At 41.9% G+C, this 18,791-nt stretch overlaps 1 long non-coding RNA gene across 1 annotated transcript; it reads left to right on the forward strand.

Moving 5' to 3' along the window:
- The first annotated feature begins 235 nt into the window (after nt 1-235).
- Nucleotides 236-8,280, forward strand: LOC311444550. Its single transcript, XR_014697947.1, has 4 exons — nt 236-562; nt 2,023-2,156; nt 6,385-6,474; nt 6,564-8,280. It is a non-coding gene; the product is annotated as an uncharacterized lncRNA (long non-coding RNA).
- Nucleotides 8,281-18,791: the final 10,511 nt, after the last annotated feature.

Raw genomic sequence — 18,791 nt, forward strand, 5'->3', positions numbered from 1 at the left:
TCACTTGTCACCAAGAATAATGGAGAGGATAGGTAAGATAATTTCAACTGTATTAAGGGCTGAGAGATGACTATAGGTATTTTGATAATAGGACACTCAGAGTGAATAAACTGAAATGCTTTTGTTACATATTAGCTAAAAATACACCTTCTGTTATGGTCTTTTTTCCTGTTTTTCTTCTGTCCCACTGCTGAGCGAGGGCACCTGGTGTTGCTCAAATCCAGGTAGACATCAGTAGCCACTGTGGGCTCATCCAAGAGACCACCAGGGTGAAAGATGGGAGGGTGTGTGAGGAAGAGAACCTCCAGTTCACAGACAGTGGTTTAGTTAAAGTGCCCTCAGGTTGCAATTTCCCCACAGTTCCCCCCTTCTCTTGTAAATGGCAAATAGTTCTGAAGATGGGGGAGACACCTTTGGGCACAGTCAGTGATGCAAAATTCCTGGTCACAAAGGTACTTCTTCTGGATGACAGTCGGCTGGGGATTTATCTCCAGACCTAACAAAGCAGATGATGTCTGAAAGCCCTCTCCCAGTCTTTATTCAGTGGGCAGCCCACGTGCAGGTAAGTCTATGTTAGCTATCTGCTATTTCGTATTCAGGTGTCAAAAGAGCTTTCCTGCAGCCCTGCTGCTTTGCCAGATGCTCTCCATTTTCTGTGCATTTGATCCTTCCTTTCTAAGCATAACTCTTTGTAACTGCCTTTGCTACCTTTCATCTTACTGATTTCACAGTACTTCCACAATCATCAAGAGTGTTTTGAATTCTGATCCTGTCCTCCAAAGTGCTTGCAACCACTCCCGGCTTGCTGTCATCCACAAATTACATTAGTATCTTCTCTACTCCAGCATCTGAGCCTGTTCAGGAGCCTCTGCTTCGTCTGTCCTCTCAGCTTCACAGGGGACACTAATAACCACTCTTTGATTGGTGGTTTTCAATATATTTGTAGCTACTTTATGTTAGTCTTATTTAGACTATGCTTTTTTAGCTTTATTTATAAAATTGTTTTATGGAATTGCATATAAAATCTTGCTCACTGAGATACGCCGTACCTCGTATGTCTTCAGTGATGAGGTCACTTACTCCCTCCTGTGCTTTCCCTCCCCTTCTCTGCCCAAATCCTCCATAAGTTAGACTTTTTGTTATTTATTTATTCTTGAGAAATTTATAAACTTATATTGGCTATGTCTCTTGGGCCACTGTCTAATCTTCTAGGTGATGACAACTTGATTGATGAATAATAGATTTCAGTATCTTCGCAGCTGCCAAAGGGAGTTGTAATTTCTAAATGCATCCCTTAAGATAGAAGTAGTGTTTGTCCTTCTCCAGAAGTTTGTGTTTAATCAGCTCAGTTGTCTTTTCAGTATTGAAAAACTCTTTTCATTGTAATTTATAACAGAAATATTCAGAAATAAGCTATTTACATTGTATGACAGTGTAGATTATGGGTCTAATGTTTAGAGTGCTACAGAAATTCTGTGATATTCCTGGCTCTAGAAAATTTTATTATTTAGTGGGCATAGTAGACAACTGAAAGAACTGAAAACAAATACAAAGGAAAATTAATTAAAGTGCTGAGGTTTAGATTAGTGGCACAACAGAGTTTGAGTATTTTGGAATTTTTTGGTGGAGTATGAAAAATATGGAAAAAATTAAGCTGGTCACTTGAAGATACTCCAAATTGAAAAGTAATATGAAATGTAATTTTATCCTTTCAAAGATGGGGATTTTTTTATAGTCACTAAAATCCCGCCCCCAAAACTCCGAAAAGAGATTTTTTTGTTTTGTTTCTGTTATTTTGTATTATATTTCCAATGTGAAAATTGATATACCTGACTCATAATGTTAGAAAAACAAGCAAACAAACAACAACTTGGGGAAAGCCAAATTCCATCTTCTACTATTACTATGAATACAAACAAAAAATGGTTACGAATTACTTTCCATTGATAGAAGGAATTTATTTATCCATTTATTTTACTGGGGTGTCTGTTGAAATTGAAGTTCTTGATTAATGATCTGCAGGAAGTAAAGCTGAAGAAATCTGCTTTTGTAACCACAAGGAAACTCTAAAAGGATGTGGTGGCTTATACACTTACCCTAACCAAGATTGGAGATATAAAGCATGCAAACACACCTGAGCAGAACGTCATATAGAGGTAAGGGTCACTCACAACTGTGCAAAATATTACTCCTGCAATGTATTTATATGGAAATGTGGCAGGTAACTTGTTCAACAACCAGGTTGTCAGATATAATCACTAAAGAAATTATAATTCACATATAAATAGAGCCAGGGTATGTGTAGGACATTCAACTTTCCTGAGCATTCATTACTTTTCAGAAACCTCTTTCTAACAAAATCATGGAGCTAGAACAGTGCAAGTGCTCATACAGAGCCTGTTAACTCTATCGTTGCTTTAGACAGATCCTCTCTTCTATATTTTTATTTACTTTCTTCCTAGGTCTTTTTTTCTTGTGCATCTTATACTTTACCATACAGGATATAAATTCTCCCTTGTGCTGTTTACTGGCCTGCACCACTCTATTCCTTTTAGCTGCTTATACTTGCAGTTACAAAATGCAGATATGCCAGACAGCCACTTTGCTGTTATCTGAGAGCTTTTCTGCCTATAGGCCCGTTGTATTCCTGAAATAGCACAGCTTTCCCTGCTTCAGCAGGGAAATTAAAAGGCTTTTCAAGACTGCTGTAACATCTTATAAATCATACATCATATGGACTGTTTATTGTACGCAGATCTTAACAAACTCATTTTTCAGCTTGCTGGTGGCTTTCCTAAAGCCTACGCACGGCATGCCACTGATGAGGCTACGGGGCCGGCTCTCAGTTACTACCTCACTCTTTCTGTTTGGCTTTTTTCAACTATTTTAGGATTACCAGTTTTGCAAGGCCCTAACAAACCTAGCCTTAGTGGTGTGGAAGATTTCACTGTAGATGGTGAATATATTTCCATGCAAGAAAGGGAAAGGTATGCAAGCAGATGGACTGCATGTGTTCCCCTTGCAGAAGCGTAGCATCTAACGAACATCTGCCTTATAAATGCATGGCTTGATCTGAAAACTCCCTGTTACTCACACAGGTACTTGCTTAATGTGCCCTCATCAAGTTCAATTTAACCTACCTGCAAGAAAATGAAGCTCATCTCAGTGCTTGGCTTGTTGCTACACGCGTGATCCAGTCTGCAGCAGTTAACTACAGCCGTAGCTTTGTGCTGACCCACAAAGAGACACAGATACAGAAAATTTGAATAGTGTGCAAAAAGACTATATAGTAAAATTTCTACTCTACATCCTGAGCTACTCATTCAGCCTCCAGTTCAGACAGAAACCCTCAGCTTCAGGGTTCTTGTGGCCAGGCTGGAAGTGTGAGCTGCAGCCCGCCGGGATCACTGCTGCTAACCTACAATAAAGAAAACATTTTTCTGCAGAAGCTCCTTCTGTGGAAAAATAGTATTAACTTGAAAAATCTAATTTGCCATTGAAGAAGTCTTGACCTTAAAAAGTTAATTAGTCCTATTAAGTATTTAGCAGGAAATTGTTCGCTAAGTCCTGGGCTGGCTGTGTCCTTTGGGGGTCCTTCGTTTGACTTGAGTGGGAGTTCAAGCAAATCTTTTGTCAAAAAAATAACTGGAATCAATACTTAGATTTCATCCTAAAGAATGAAAAGTGTGATAATGTGTTAACTGCTATTCTGGCTTCCGATATACTTTTTGCATTATGAGAACTGATGAAGCATTTTATGAGAGAAAAGTGAAAAAATAACAACTCGAGGAGTATTCCCCTAGGCTGATGAGTACATGTGATGTGATAAAATACCATTACTAATCTCAGCTGGTGGCAAATAATGGTTTCAGAGTAAAAAGAAAAAAAGAAAAAAAAAAAAAAAAAGCAGACTACAACCACTTGGAAAAACATGTTGAACCTAAAAGCAAAAATTGCAGATGTTACATGACTCGTTGTGGCTAATGGTCCAAAATCCTGCCAAGTATTGAACAAAGTTTTGAATGCAATTACTTCTCTATACTCAAAAGAAAACAAACAACAACAACAACACCCACCACCACCACCAAACACCATTACAATGAAGATATCCAGCATTTCAGAGTGCTTATTTACAAATACATGTCTGGTTTTCTTCATTCTCAGAAGGTTCTCTCTTACACGAAGCATTGTCCATTTTGTGTCCCTGTGTTTGCTGTGCTGCTGCTCATCCCTGCAGCTCTGCAGCCCCTCTCCTGCGGCCTGGTTTTATTGCCCAAGGGGATGGGGCTGCACCCGCTGCCTTCCTGCCTGGTGACAGCAGCCCCCAGCCCCTCGGTGCTGCTCCCCTGCCGGCTCCTCGGGGCAGGGGGTGCTCGGCCAGGGCCCTCCCCAGGCTGGGGCTGGGGCTCAGAGTTCAGTGGCTCTGCTCGTCTCTGGGTGCAGCAGCCCAGGAACGCTGCCCAGAAGAGGTGCTTATGGGATGCTGCAATAGTTTTTGGCCGAGCATGTATAATTAATTTAATCTTAAATCAATTTACAGTATAAATAATGAAGCACCTCTTAATGGACTTTCAGCTGGGTGAGTGTCAAGGCAGATTGCGTGGAGCAGAGAGAATGGAGAGGAAAAACTTCCCCTGTTGCGCAAGCTTGTTGCAGAGCATGAATAAATCATCCTGTCTTACTGGCAACTGTTTCATACTGCTGGAAGATTTCTGAAGTTAACTTCCTTCTAATTTAACATATGCCAGCATTTTAAAAGCAGCCTCGTTCTCATAAGAAAAAGCACCTAATTTATGTGCTGCTTTTAACTTTTAATAAAAGAGCATGCTTATGAGCTCTGAAAAAGAGAAATAGCTGGGAATGAAAGTCATGCTTTCCACCAACTCTGAGATGAACAGCTACAAAGGGAAGCGATCAGGACTTAACTGCATCTCCAAAGTGCTGAGAGCCCTGCAGTGCTGCTTTGAGCTTTTTATTTAATTGTATGAACTGTTCTGTTTTAAAGGCACTGGGTAAGCTCTTCCTTCACTCCCATTCAAATATTACCTCATATTTTGGGGCTGACTTTCACATTCTGTCTTTTGGGAATTTTGATACTTTTCTGCTCGGGAATGATGTTACTATGAAGATGCTGTGTGCTGTTGCTGCTGTTCCCCTGCACTGAATGCTGCACTTCCTAATTTCTAAGACAGTATGGAGAGTTTTCACACAGTTGCATCTATTAAAATCAACCACAGATATAATGGCAAAGCTGCTCACAGTACTTCAAATCCGTAATTTGCTCATGAATCCCAGTAAGTTTTCCATAGCTCTTGAATGTGAATGAAACAAAGATAATTCATTTAGCAAATTCATTTATAACCTTGATTTCTCCTCTGTGGTGCACTTATCACCATACTTCACTTTGGAAGGGTTCTAGGGACTTCTATAGGAGAAAAAGCTGGTAAATTTAGGGAGAGTGACTTTTACTAGCCAAACAGTTGGTTGTTGGTTGCTTGCACCTTTATGCATGCTTGTGTGTCTCTTCCACCCTAAAACAAGGTCAGTGTGATCCTGGCTTTGGCAGGTTGCTCAGGGTGTGCCTGAGCCAGCACAACCTCTTGGTTGGTGTTGTGCTCTCTGCAAAGCTCTGCTGCCCTCCCGGCTCACAGGGCTCCTGCAGCACCTCCCGGGCACTGGGCAGCCTTTGCTGGAGACCAGAGCTGGCTGTTGGGTGGGCATCGGGAGCTAGTTCAAAGCCTCACCGTCCCAAAGGCTTCAGCTTGAGGGTTTGAAGGGTGCACTTGATGTCGGTGACCATGCAGTGAGGTGCTGGGTGATTTGGGTGAATGAGGCCGGTGAGGAGGGAGGGAGCTCACGTTGCTGCCCAGGCAGACACTGCTCGGCTTTGGTGCCAGCTGTGCTTTGTGCTGGCATTGCAGGGCACAGCAGCCGAGCTGAGGGCTGCAGAGCTCAGTGGCTCAGTGTCTGTCTGCCCACTGGCCACCAGGAAATTCAATCCTCTCTGCACCGTTGTCTGTAATGAAGGCTTCAGTCACCTTGGCTATTTAGAGTCTGCCCTAAATCTAAAAAGAAAGAGATTGGTTTAGATTCCTCCTCAGAAAATAGCTGCTTGCGGTAAGTGTCATGTTATAAATAAATAAGAAAATCCTCACGTTATTTCACAACAGGAAATATTGTGTTCTGAATAGCCAGAGTCCCAAATAATTTTTTTTTTTTTTTTTTTAAACAAATATGATATTTTTAATGGTCAAATTTACAAGATTGATCAAGGTTATCAGGAGAGTGAGTTTAGCTCTGTGTGTTGTAAATTCAGTTAGTGCTGCCCTGCTACTGACTTTTTGTCTTCTTGTTTCTTTGTCTTCTCGTTTTACTTAAATACAGGCAACCTCCCCACAATGAATGGCTCTGAGCCCAGGCATCCCTTTGTTGCGGTATCAGGAAAAAAACAGATAGATGTTGCCATTTGCCTAGGTAAGATAAATAATGATTAGGTGGTGGGTTTCTCATCTGAAGATGGATTGAGCAATAGAAGCCATTCTCTCTTGAATTTTTCTTTTCAGGTGACTGAGAAGCAATTTCAAGCAACAGGGAAGTTCTGCCCTGGTACTGTTCATCACTTTGTTACTAGCAGAGAAATTAGTCACGATGTAAATAAATAATGGAGGGATTGTAAAAGGCGGAGTGATGCAGCACTTTTCTCCATCTTTTGATTGCTGCCTTGCAGAAGCCATTGCCATGGAGAAGTGCAATCTGCAGCGCGGTAGCTTTCCTCTGCAAAAAGATGGCAGCGTGATTAGGCACATCACCTTCTGTGAATGCCTCCCAGTTTTACAACCAGAATGCCCTCCTGATTTTAAAAACAAATCTTTTAGCAGCTTGTAAAGGGCTTCTCCCTCCGATCACCATGTCCCCACACCTCTGCTGCAGGAGGCTTTCTTTTCAGCTTCCTTCTGGTTTCCTATGGACTGGAAAGTCCAGAGGTGCAAAACAACTGTGAAAGTGGTAGCACATACTGCATCTCCACAAGAGCATGGCTGGGAATTTGTAACTTTATTTTGAATCCAATTTTGCAGGTTAAAAGGATGAAAGTGCACTGTGTAAATATTCAAGGTCCGCATGCCTCTCTGGATCGAGATTGTTGCAAAATTAAATTTCATTTATTAAACCAAAGCATTACTTCTGTTGAGAGACCACCACCGCTTTTCCCCAGAAGTATGTTTAAAATTTTCCATGGTCTTTTGAGGTACCAATAAGTTATTCTTAATATTTGCTGCTTTGTACTTCCAATATACTGTTTGCTTATATTAACGGTAAGCATGTTCTCTGCTTTCTGTAACGGCTACCAGCAGAAACTTCATTTCTGAGAGCAAAACAACACAAGTCCTGGGGATTTCAGCTTGAGAAAAATGAATCTTATACACACGAGTGTTTTGTAGGCCTAGAGTACAGCTATCTGTCACTTAATAAAAGATATATCCTGCGATTTTTTGGTCTGCAGACAGACCCGAATAGAGGTTTGTGGTTGCGCCTGAGCTTGGTGCCACGCACACCTTTCCAGTTTACCTTCCTTTCCATTTCAAGGTCATGGGAAAATTACTTTTGCTGTTCCTTCCACTTCATATTCATTCATCATTTCATATGGTAACTACACAGCGTGGTGTCATGTGTTGTGCAGCTCAACCACACTGAAAGCTGCCAAAGTTAAAAATCAATTTTTTCTCTGAACCAGAAACAAGGAGCTGTTTCTTATCACACTTCAAGAAAGTGAAAAGTAGAACTAGTTCAAAAGCTGTGGGTTTTAGTTTTCCCATTCCTCATACGTCCTTGGGAATTCAGAAACTTTTTGTGATCATTTTAGATTGAAAGCATGAGCTTTTGACGATGTCCTTAGAAAAACAACCTTAAAATGCTGCTCAGTATATAACCAATAACATAATTTGAGAGGTCACTAAATCATGTTCCTGTACATCACTTCTTTTTGTCTCTACCACTACCCATCCTGAACAGGAGGAGGAGTTGTGTGACACTGGGGGCTGGATGATGGAAATTCAGCCCAGATTTGGCATTTGAATTTTCTTGTGTTCCAGAGTTAAGCAGAAATGAATGCTAAAAGTCACTTTAACTAATGTGTAGGATGCTTTCCCTCACTGAGATCTGTAGCTGGTGGCTTCACAGGTAATGCCAAAGGGCTTGATCCCAGAGTTAATAAAGACCCAGACATTTATTGATTTATCTCTGTTGTTCTCTCTGATAAACAGGTCCCTTTCTGAATGAAAAGCATTCTTCCTGCTGAGACAGAAAGTGATTGTGATTGAAAGCACTTGCGACCCTGAAGCATGACAGTTTGGGTGGTGGTTTTTTTTTCAGTTAATGAATTTTTTTTTCTCTTTTTTTCTCAGCCAACTGGCTGGATGCCAGTGAAGCTTGATCCTTGGTCCTCTATTCCTCTGCAGGAGCTGGTAGCTGGTGCCTCCTCCAAAGAGGTGACACACAGAGTCAGAGGGGAGTTTAGATCCGTGTAGTGTGGCATTGCCGCAGCCCAGCAGCACATCTCCAGCTCCCCATCATGCTGTTTCAAGGAAGCACACGTGTCATTCTCCTAGGTACTAAGGTGCCTGGAAAAGAATGTTTCCATCCAGTCTCTTGCTTAAGTAGAAAAGTTTATTTAAATAGGTCTTGGATGTGACTTATCAGGTTTATGCTTTGAGACCCTGCAATAATTTAAACTGTATTTTCTCAGAGCTGACACTGAATCTATGGAAATAAATTGTTTCAGTGTGAGCTACACCACCCCAGCACTGGAGACATGGCCCGGCAGGGGTCTGGGCCACCAGGAAAGGGTCTGAGACAATCCCAGGGACAGCTGCTAAGGGGACGAGCTGTGGTGGTGGTGGTCCCATCTCGAGCAGAGCCTGGAGGCCGTCTGGGAGATTTACAGGAAAAAAAGCTTTCTTCTTCAGAAGAGGTAACGTGAATGCAGGTGGGAGCTGTGACAACAAAATGTGGGTGGTTCGTGTTTCTCATCAGCTTCTACCAAGCCCAGCTTCTCTCTGCATCGTCCCACTCTGGGATTCCAGGTCTGTGTTTCACAGCTAAAATTGCCACTGAGGAAGAGGGGACTGTCTGACGCCAAGAACACGGGCTTGGCAGCACATAGGTTTTTCCTTTCCAAAACAGAAGATTTCTTACTCTGCCATGTGGGAATTCAGTTTTTCCCAAGCTCTTGTTCTGATGTCTGTTCCTTTCTGAGCGATCTGTTGGTTTTTGAGGCTGGCACCCCATGTGAAGCAGGAGGGATTATACTTACAGATTAGTGCTGCAGTGATAGCACAGCACAGTGACAAGATGCTCTACAAAACACAGAAAAGCAAAGACATAAGATACAGGGGAAAGAAAAAAAAAAAAAGACATTTAAATTTGTTACTAGGAGGAGTAAAATAAACATGGGAACATTTCCCAGGAGAAGAACTTGTTATGGTATATATGTAAAACTTGAGAGGGTCACATGTGTGGTATTTGCAGAAACATGTCGCTCTCAGTCGTGAGTTACTCTTCTGTGATACTGCTTCTCTTTGCCAACTGCATGAAGCATACCAGGTTAATTTGCCCCAAACTGGTAAAGTACTTGACCTTTTTGAACATGTTATGGTCAAGAAAGATCAAAACAGGGAAAAGTGCAGTTGTTTGATTTTTTTTTTTTCTTCTGATATTTCAGCCACAAACAAAACATCTTTGAGATTATTGAAAAAGTCAGTTATGATATAAAAAAATGTTTCTACTGTTATTTGATTAGCATTACTTACAGTTCTTACAGAACTTAAACAAGCGGAGTGCAATCAAGTCATTCAAGCACTGAGCCCAGTCAGTTGGTGCTGGATGAGCTCTGAGGGCAGAGGCAAGCCTGGGAGCAGCAGGACAGGTAAAGGAGTTTGGCAGCCGGCGCGTGGGTAGTTCATGGCCATGCAGCGCCACTTTTCTGTCGCCTCATTTCCCAGGGAGTGAATGAGCTTTCATAACATGGAGATCTTTCTGCATAGGGCTAACAAGAAAGACAACAAAGATATTAGCAGGAACTTAATATGTCACTGCTGCTTCCTTGGTGTAGACTGAACTGCTGGGCATTCAGGTATTTCCATGTGGAAAATAAATCTGTGTGGATTCCTCTAGCTAACTTCGGTTGGATACCCAGCAAATGTCCTTATGCTGCCTTCTGGTACTAATTTGTCTGAATTTGTCCAGGCTCTACTAAAGGCATTTAAAAAAAAAAGTATTTGAGACCTCAAATCAGTAGAAAAATGCCCTCTTGTAATCAGGATCTTCTCAGCATTTATACTGATAAATACCTACTTCTAAGCTGGTGATTACATGTTGTTTTTCACACTGTGGTCTCACACACTCAGGTGTCTTCATATCAAAATGTGGCTTATGTTCTGATTGTATTTCCATAAACATTCCCTTGGAGACCATCTAACAGATTATTTAGTGTTTTTCTTTTTCACAGGTGGTGTTAAAAAATGAGGCCTTTTAAATTTTTTTATTATTATTATTTATTTATTTTTAACTCATGTTAGTGATCTGTTTTCATCTCCTGTGGAAGCTTGTGAAGTACTTCAAAGCTGTGCACTGGCATAGATGGGGTGGCCACAGCCCTGCACCCGACAGAAGGTGTGCTTCCTGTACCCTGCATCACTCACGGTTTATTCAGGAGCTCAAACAGCTGAAGTGGTAAGGGTGGTGATATATCTGCTGCATTCTTCAAGGCACAAACCTAATAAATTTGTCAGCTTTGATATCCTCTTGTACCTGCATGCCTGATGGTATTAAAAGTGCTGGGACCAGCTTTCAGGAAACGCGGTGCTGTCACCCGGGGGTCACAGCTGCCCAGAGCAGTGTGCTTCTCGACAAGGGGTCTGTCATCAACGCTGCTGGGAGGTGGAAGAAACACGACAGCCCTGTTATGGTATGATTATCCCCCAAAGCAATAAAATATGTTTTAAACTGGCTGAACGGGTAATGCTCCCTTGTACACACTCCTAATCTCTTTAATCAGGCAGACATTGTACACGCAAGAGTTACCAGGAACTGTATCCTTAGGTACATGATGCTGAAGTAGAAATTTACTCTGCATCATATACCGTTCGTAGTAGCACTTTTTAATTCTGTGAAGCAGGGCTGTGCTAGAGAGATGCATGGCTAGATGATTTTATACTTGTCCCCCGGGTGGGGCCTGGGCAGGGTGGGCAGGTGCCACCCTCCTGGCATAAGTGCACCCACCCTGGGTGCTTGCAAACTGCTGAGTAAGCTGTGGTAGTCACTGGGGAGAAGAGCAAAATATAACACCCAGCCCTGGGTAATTAAAGAGCATAAAAAGACCAAGTGTACTTTACTGTATTTACTTCAGATGGCTCTTTGTATCTGATGAAGACTGGTTCTCATTCAAGCTGCACCCTAAACTCTTAGAAATCAAGAGGAGCATGGTGAACAAAAGTTAAGATGTTTAGCCACAGAAAAAGCTCTGTGTTTAACACTTCAGAGAGTGAAAAGGATGAGAGAACTGCAGGTGGGAGGAGAAATACATCAAAGTACCTCTTTGTGTTGGGGCGGGTTGCTCTTATTTCTTAAAACAATGCAGTAATCTCAGTGTTGCCATTTTGGTGCTGTTTCATGGCATGATTAGATAAATTTGAAAGGAGCCTTTGAACTAGAATCGTAATGAGAACTTACAGCCATGGTTGGCTTGTGTGCCTCAACTTGTAGCACCTCATCTCTGCTTTGTACTGAGGTAGCTACAGGCATGGACACGAAGCTCAGAACAAGTATGAAGACTTCTTGTCAAGATGATTTATTTAATCCTCATGACAACTTATTGTTGGAAAGAACCAAAATACAATTTCTAAGAATTACTGGACAAAAGAAGAATTTAAGTTAAACATAAAGTACCCACTTTCTGAGATGTGGTCTTAAGCATTGTAAGATGAAAACACAGTCAAGATTGTAAGCTCCAGTGTCTAACGCGCAAAAATGGTGGAGTTAAGATTAACGTTGTTGAAAAAATATTACAGCAGATATCTTCATCCTCAAACATACATAAGTTATTGATGGCACTCTTACTTCCTGTATTTTTATTTTGCTTAATAAAACACATAATTGAAACTTAAATGTGATAAAGAATTTTTCGGACAAATGACTTTCTTACAGACCAGCTTTTCACTGAAGTTCACTATGAAAACAAGCATCTGCCAGTAGGAGATGATTCTTATTCAAAAATCCAACCTGTAAGCATTAAAATTACTTACTTAGGTGAAGATATGGAGGAAAATATACCGTCATTTCTATAAATTCATAGGGAATTGGTTGTAGGTATTTGCAGTACATTATCTGGGAATATATTATTTTTTTGAATATGTATTTATAGGCAGACATATTTACAGCAACTGAATAATAATAATAAGAAGAAAAGTACAATAGTATTTTCTTTTCTTAAAAACTTTATATGTTGTGCAATGTGGCTTCCTCAGCTGACTGGTCCTACAATCAGGACACGAGTCCAAGTGATTAGAGCATTGTCTCCAATCACCAGAGAAACAGCTCCTGCTCCTGGGTGCGGAGAGTCCGGCGTCTCCAGTAATTGCAGTCAGACCAAACCCATAGCCACAAAAGTGTTAGTTGACCAAGTCCTCTGCGAATTTATAGGACTGAAGAAAGTAAACAGGAATTAGGCATTTAAAAACACCTTCAGGCATCCTGGGGCTCAGGTCACATTGCAGGTCGTTTGGATTAGCAGGCATTAGAGCAGCAGCAAGCCCTCAGTCACGGATGTCTCAGGGACAAGTGTAGGTCTTCAAAGAGCAACATATCTTTGCAGGTCAGTTGTTTTTATTTGTTGTCCTCATTTGAAAAGACCTGTCCTAATAATACTGATGTAATGCTTGCCTCAAACATACTTTTGAGTTTAAAAATTGGCTTTTGATCGCTGCATTTAACTAATTTAGTGGAAAAGCTCAGTACTGGACAGATTATGGCTTTTGGGGAGTACAATGATGCCTTTTAGAGTCTCCTCAGTGAAAATGGATCTGTTGTTCTGCTTTAAATACTACTGACAAGGTCAATATAACCAAGTATGCTTTGACAGGGAACATTGTCTCATCTCATATATTAACCATCAATTGGAAGACAACAGAGTACAGCATTCTCTAAATACCACAATCAATAAGAGTTCAAGTGGCATAACATCCAGTGTCCAGTGAGAACAGGATGTCTTTAGCAAGCAGCCTTTCTGAAAGACATAAAAGGGGATGTAAGACAGTTTAGCTCATTCGAGAGATATGCCTATCACTTCATCTCAAGAGAAGTAAAATGTAAGAAACAAAAAACATGATCTAGGAGAGACAAAGGACTCAACCCTGATTTCTTTACTCATCTTTTTACTTTGAGTGCAGTGGTACAATCTCAGCAACGAGGAGATGCAACATTATTATATTCACCTTGCAGAACAGAGGTGATCCAATACCTGGATGGAAGTAACTATTATATTGAAAAGTGACATTTGTGTGACATTTTCAGGACAGGAGAAGAATAATAATTAAGACATTTTTATGGAGTAGCACTGCTTATCTGCCCATCTCCATGTGCCTTTCAGAAGTGTAGAAGATGTGTCATCACCTTCTGATAGAGAAATGGCTTATCAGAGCTGGGAAGGACACTGGATGATACCTTCAACCTCTATCCCAGGTCTTATCTGGCCTGCCATGAAACAGCTGAGCAGCAAACTGTGGGGAATATGCTGCTGCCCAGATGTGTTTCATGTTTTCTCCCAAGCACTGAGCAGTGCTGTGGTTGGGCAGGAGCAACAGGGAGGCTGGTTTGGAGGCACAGACATGGGCCACAAACATAGCATAAGCAAAAGAGTGCTAAAGAGCCCCACGAGGTGCTAGATTATATCTGGAAAAAAAAAACTTCAGGGCATTCTCTTGGACTGTTGTGCAGCACCTTGACCAATACAGGGTGCCATGAGGATTTCACAGCTAACTGCTGACTACCAAATAAACTTTTTCTTGAATTGCGCTTGCCTCTATCTCATTTATGGAGACTTTGTGAGACTAATTTACACGAAATGACAATGAAATGAAAGCTGTAGCTAACGATCTCCCAGGTCTGGCCTTCTGCAGACACCAGTTTGCTCTCTGATGAAAAATTTCAAGATGTGCCTATCCATTGCTGGTAATGTGGACTGAAAGTGAATGTCTTTACGTCAAGACTGGAGAGGGTAAGGCTGCAGTGAGCTAACATGCACTCTTGTCTATAGGGTTACATGTCTAAGTTAAAGTCTATGAGATTGGACAGCTTTTATTGCCTTTGACATTCTCTGTTGGTCTATCACTTCTCAGGAATAAAAAAAAACGTGCTCTGGCTATCAAAACCTTTATGATCTGAAACATCTTCTATTTGCCAAAGTACTTGAGCTCCAACTGAAATGAGGCAAAATTGAATCATATTAATGCTGAGGAGTTAAACTCAAAAGGAGGTTGTTTATTGTTAATAAACGTTAAGGCAAAATTTATAAGCATGAGCAGATATCCAGGGAAAGACATGGTTTGCTATGACAGTGAAAGGTGACCCTCTTGGTAGGGTGTGTGTTCGTAAATACACACTGGAGTGGTAATGTAAGCAAGTTGCATGCAGACTCCTGCTGGCAGTGAATTCAGCCAATGAAAAGCCTTTAAGTACACGATATAACTGCCTGCAGCCCGGGGGGGCATTGGGTGGCTGATCAGCGTGGCCGCGTTGTAGGCACAGCGCACTGCCGCGCAGCTTTACCTACACGCTGCTCCCCCGGGGACAGCACAAGTGCAATCTGCTCGTGAACTTGTGCACCGTGGTCTGGTTTGCTTGGACCTGCCTTTTGCCTTTAAAGTGATCTCTGTTCCTTCTGAGCAGGCAGCAGAGACCAAAGTGCACATTGGATGAAATTATAAATGGCTCCAGGAACTCGTCTGCAACTTTGGACTGCACGACCTGGGATGGTGTAGAGCCATGGGGCTGCTGATTGTGGTGTGCTAGAAGGGCTGTATAGGGCCTGAACAAAGGTCTGTTTCAGAGTCCTGATGTGGTGAATGGTCATTAGGGAACATCAAAAGGAGGGAACCAGAAGGAAGCAGCTCTTACCCAGCTTCCACCTGCACCGTTGCATTTAGCACCCATTGACAGCCTTTTCAGCAGGAGTTTGCCCCTTGTTTTCTGAACGCATTCACACTTTGTGCTTTTCAACACATTCCATGGCAATGGGTTCCAAAATGTAATTACATGTACTCTTTTTTGTTTGTTTTAAAAATGCTGTTAGATAATTTAATTTTGTGTTCCTTGTTCTTGTTCTATGTGAAAGATTAGTTTTTCCCTATTCACCCTTAATTTGCCATTCATAATTTTATATAACTTCATTGTAGCCTCTCCCATTGTACATACAAAACAATTACACACATCTCACATTTCTTTAGCATTTGATAAGCCATCAAATGTAAAAATAAGAAAAACATCCCCCTAAGCTATAGCATCAAAAAATCCACAGTTGAAAAATAGCAGGAGATTTGCACTGACTCCAGCTATTTTGGCCAAATAGAGATCAGCCTTCTGGGCAGATTTACACCTGCAATTACAGAAATAGATCTCCCTATGTGCAGGCTGGAAAAATGAAAATTAACTCTTGATCTTCCTCAGCAGTCAATGTGCTGTCCTTGCTAAGCTATAGGAGCTAGTGCTACTTGTGTTTTATTTCCTTTGTCACAGACACAGGGCTGTGGAAAGCTACTGTAGGGGAAAAAAAAAAAAAAAAAGTTAACAGCAAAAACTGTGATTAATATGAAATAATTAATTGTGCCAGAGCTCTGGAGGGAGAAGTAAGGATTAGAGATAAGAGAAGCACAAATCTTTCTGTTTGTTCTTTTTAAATGAAAGTCTACTATTGTTTAAATTTCTTCTCATTGGTATGCTATATAGAGTGTAGCTAAATTTTCTTACTGCATTTTGTTTGCAAATGTTTAAGAGGGTGACCTTTCAAGTTACTTAATGAATATGCCAAATACCTAAATATCAATCTTTTCTTTTACTAAAATATTGGCTTTGGTCTGTCTTGCCTTATGGAAAGTGGATATTTCAGCCTATTTGCTAGCCAGCTATGGTGACAATCAGTCCGTTTCTAAGACTGATTCAGTGGAAAACACAGCTGGGCTTGCAACATCCAGAAGCTGCTCAGTTACACGAAAAGAGATGCTTTGAAAAACAAGGTTGTGGAAATCCGAGCGTGTGTTTGTCTGTTCAGATGGTAACTTGGATAGCTGGGAAACTGCTTAGACACCTGCAGAAGAGATTTAGTTTTAATATTTTCCCTACCCAGCAGTGCAAGGCCCAACTTTTCAAATAGTTTCAAATGTGTTTCTGCTTACCAACCACAGAGTTTTTACGAAGTGAAAATTTGTCCCAGGAAATCGGGGATCTCCGCTGAGGGGAACTTTTGCTCCACTGCAGCTTTGAATGCATGTTTGGAGGAAGCAAAATGGCAAAGGGAGGGTGGTGAAGTTCAGTGTGTTTGTCTAAAGTACAGCTTTATATAAAGTGTAGCTCCATATCTGAACCAAAGCCATGAATTTACACAAGAAACGGTGCGTGCACATCATTTATTGTAGCAGCTGTTTACAGAGGCCACACATGGCATTAGTAAAATATATTAGGCTTGGGATGAGGTGTTTTTAATCAACCCTTTTTCCCACAAACAGAGCTAGTTTTAGGATTATCGTGTTACAGATATGTTAAATGCACATAAACACACCATCAAACCCACTGTAAATGCTAATGATTTTCTATTCTATAGAGTAAATAAGGTTCGACAGAAAAAGAGGAATTTGCTGTAGGGTCTACACAGCCATCCCCCTGAATTATAGCTTTGAATTAGATGTGAAATCTAGAACGTACTAATTTACACCAGCAGTCCTGGTTACCCTCTGAGCTACTGCTGTGAGAAATATTAACAGATTGCTGAAGTACTTCAACTTTAGAGAATAAAATGGTTCAACCTCCTGATCAAATAAAGTATGTCTGGCTGCTAACTGGAGAAACATGTGCTCCAAATAAAAAGGTATTTCTGAAGGCAAAATAAATAAATAAAAACAACAATAACAAAACAACACAACAAACAACCCTAGGAGGTGGAAGAGTAAAAGATATTCTGTTCTTATTTCTGGGAAATAAAACAGCAGATTTGTGCATTGATTTATAAAGCCTATTCCAGCCATCTTCCAGCCAGGATTCACAATCCCCCCTTTCTGTTTCTCAACATGCTACAGTACACAGATGTGGCTTTCGTAGAGGAAATCGATATATCTGAAGGATGCCTCTGATGCTAGCACATTCCATGGCTTCTTTGATTAAGCTCTACTAAAGCATAATTATCTGGAATGCCTTACTACTTCCTTGGCAATGCTCATACCGTTTTCAAACCAGGAAGCTTTTTGTCCAGGCATTGGAGCCACACACAACACAGAGTGGATAGAGGAAATTACTGTCCTCAGGACAAGAAAATGTTTGCATGCCATCCAGCTTTAGCAGCCCATAGGAAAGTAGCCACACATTTCTTTCTGAACTGAGCGCTGATGGCAGACTTTGGCTCCACCTGGGTTCAGGTGTTCCACACAGAGAGCTTGTGCGTGGGTTTTGCCAGTGGTTCTGTGTGATCTGTCATGGGGGCAGCAGGGGTGCCGACACCTGCAGAGCTCCCCGGAGCTCCCATCCGGGGGTGTTGAGGTGCTGAGCCCCCTGGCCAGGAGATAAGGTGGCGGCAGCGAAGCCGGTCTGAGCGTGGTGTTGTCCTCTGCAGGCTGCAGCCAGGCCTCCCCCAAACAGGGAACAGAAGGAGAACTGTCACGTTAACATTTCAGCTGACTCCAACCTCCTCCTTTCTTCTTTTTTTCCCAGCTTGTGTATGAAATCCGCCTCTTCTCCCCTACGTTGCCAGATGAAACTGCTGTACCACACTTCAAGTAGTGTGTGAAAACCCCTGCCTCACAGGGAAAGCTTGAGTCACAAATGTCAGTGTGCAACCCAAGACAACGGGTGAGTCAGGATGGTTGCTGTGGGCTTCAGAAGTGTTTTAATCCTGCAGTGCCGTGCCAAATCAAAACTGTTATTCTGAAAGATGTCTCTGCAAAACGGGCCTGCACTGGGCAGATGCCATCAGCCACTCTGCGGCCTCTTCCTTCCTTCTCCTGATGCCTGGTGCAATTGGAGCTTGAGATGCAGCTGCTTCTGCTACAGAGGGGTAAAAAACACCTGAAGTTCCAGACAGCAGCAAGCCGAATGCTCTGCTATGTTATTTCACCTCACCTCTACCCGTAATGCCTCATGCCTGCATGCTTCACCCCCAGGGCAGGAGGAGGCTCTGCAGGGGGGCACTGCAGGGGGACCCCACGGCCCAGACCTGATGGTGCTGAGGAGGAGCAGGCAGACAGCCTCCAGCCGCTCTCCAAGGGCCAGGAATGCCTCATGGAGAGCTAAGCTGGGAGGATACGACAGACAGGCACAAAGTCGCTCTGTTTCCAAGCAATGAAGATATTCTTAGGCACACTCGTGTTGCCAATTAAAGAAAGTAAAACAAAAGAGCTGTCCTTTGCACTAGCAATCAACTAGCACAACTCTGGTAAAAATAATTCAGAGCAGCTTGCAGCAGATTCTGAGGCTCAACACCCAGCTAGGGAAGCAGGGAGTTTGTGGTTCCCAGCCTGAGCATGGGTGGTAGGTAC

Source organism: Aythya ferina, assembly GCF_964211825.1.
Source record: "Aythya ferina genome assembly, chromosome: 14".
NCBI classification, from domain to species: Eukaryota; Metazoa; Chordata; class Aves; order Anseriformes; family Anatidae; genus Aythya; species Aythya ferina.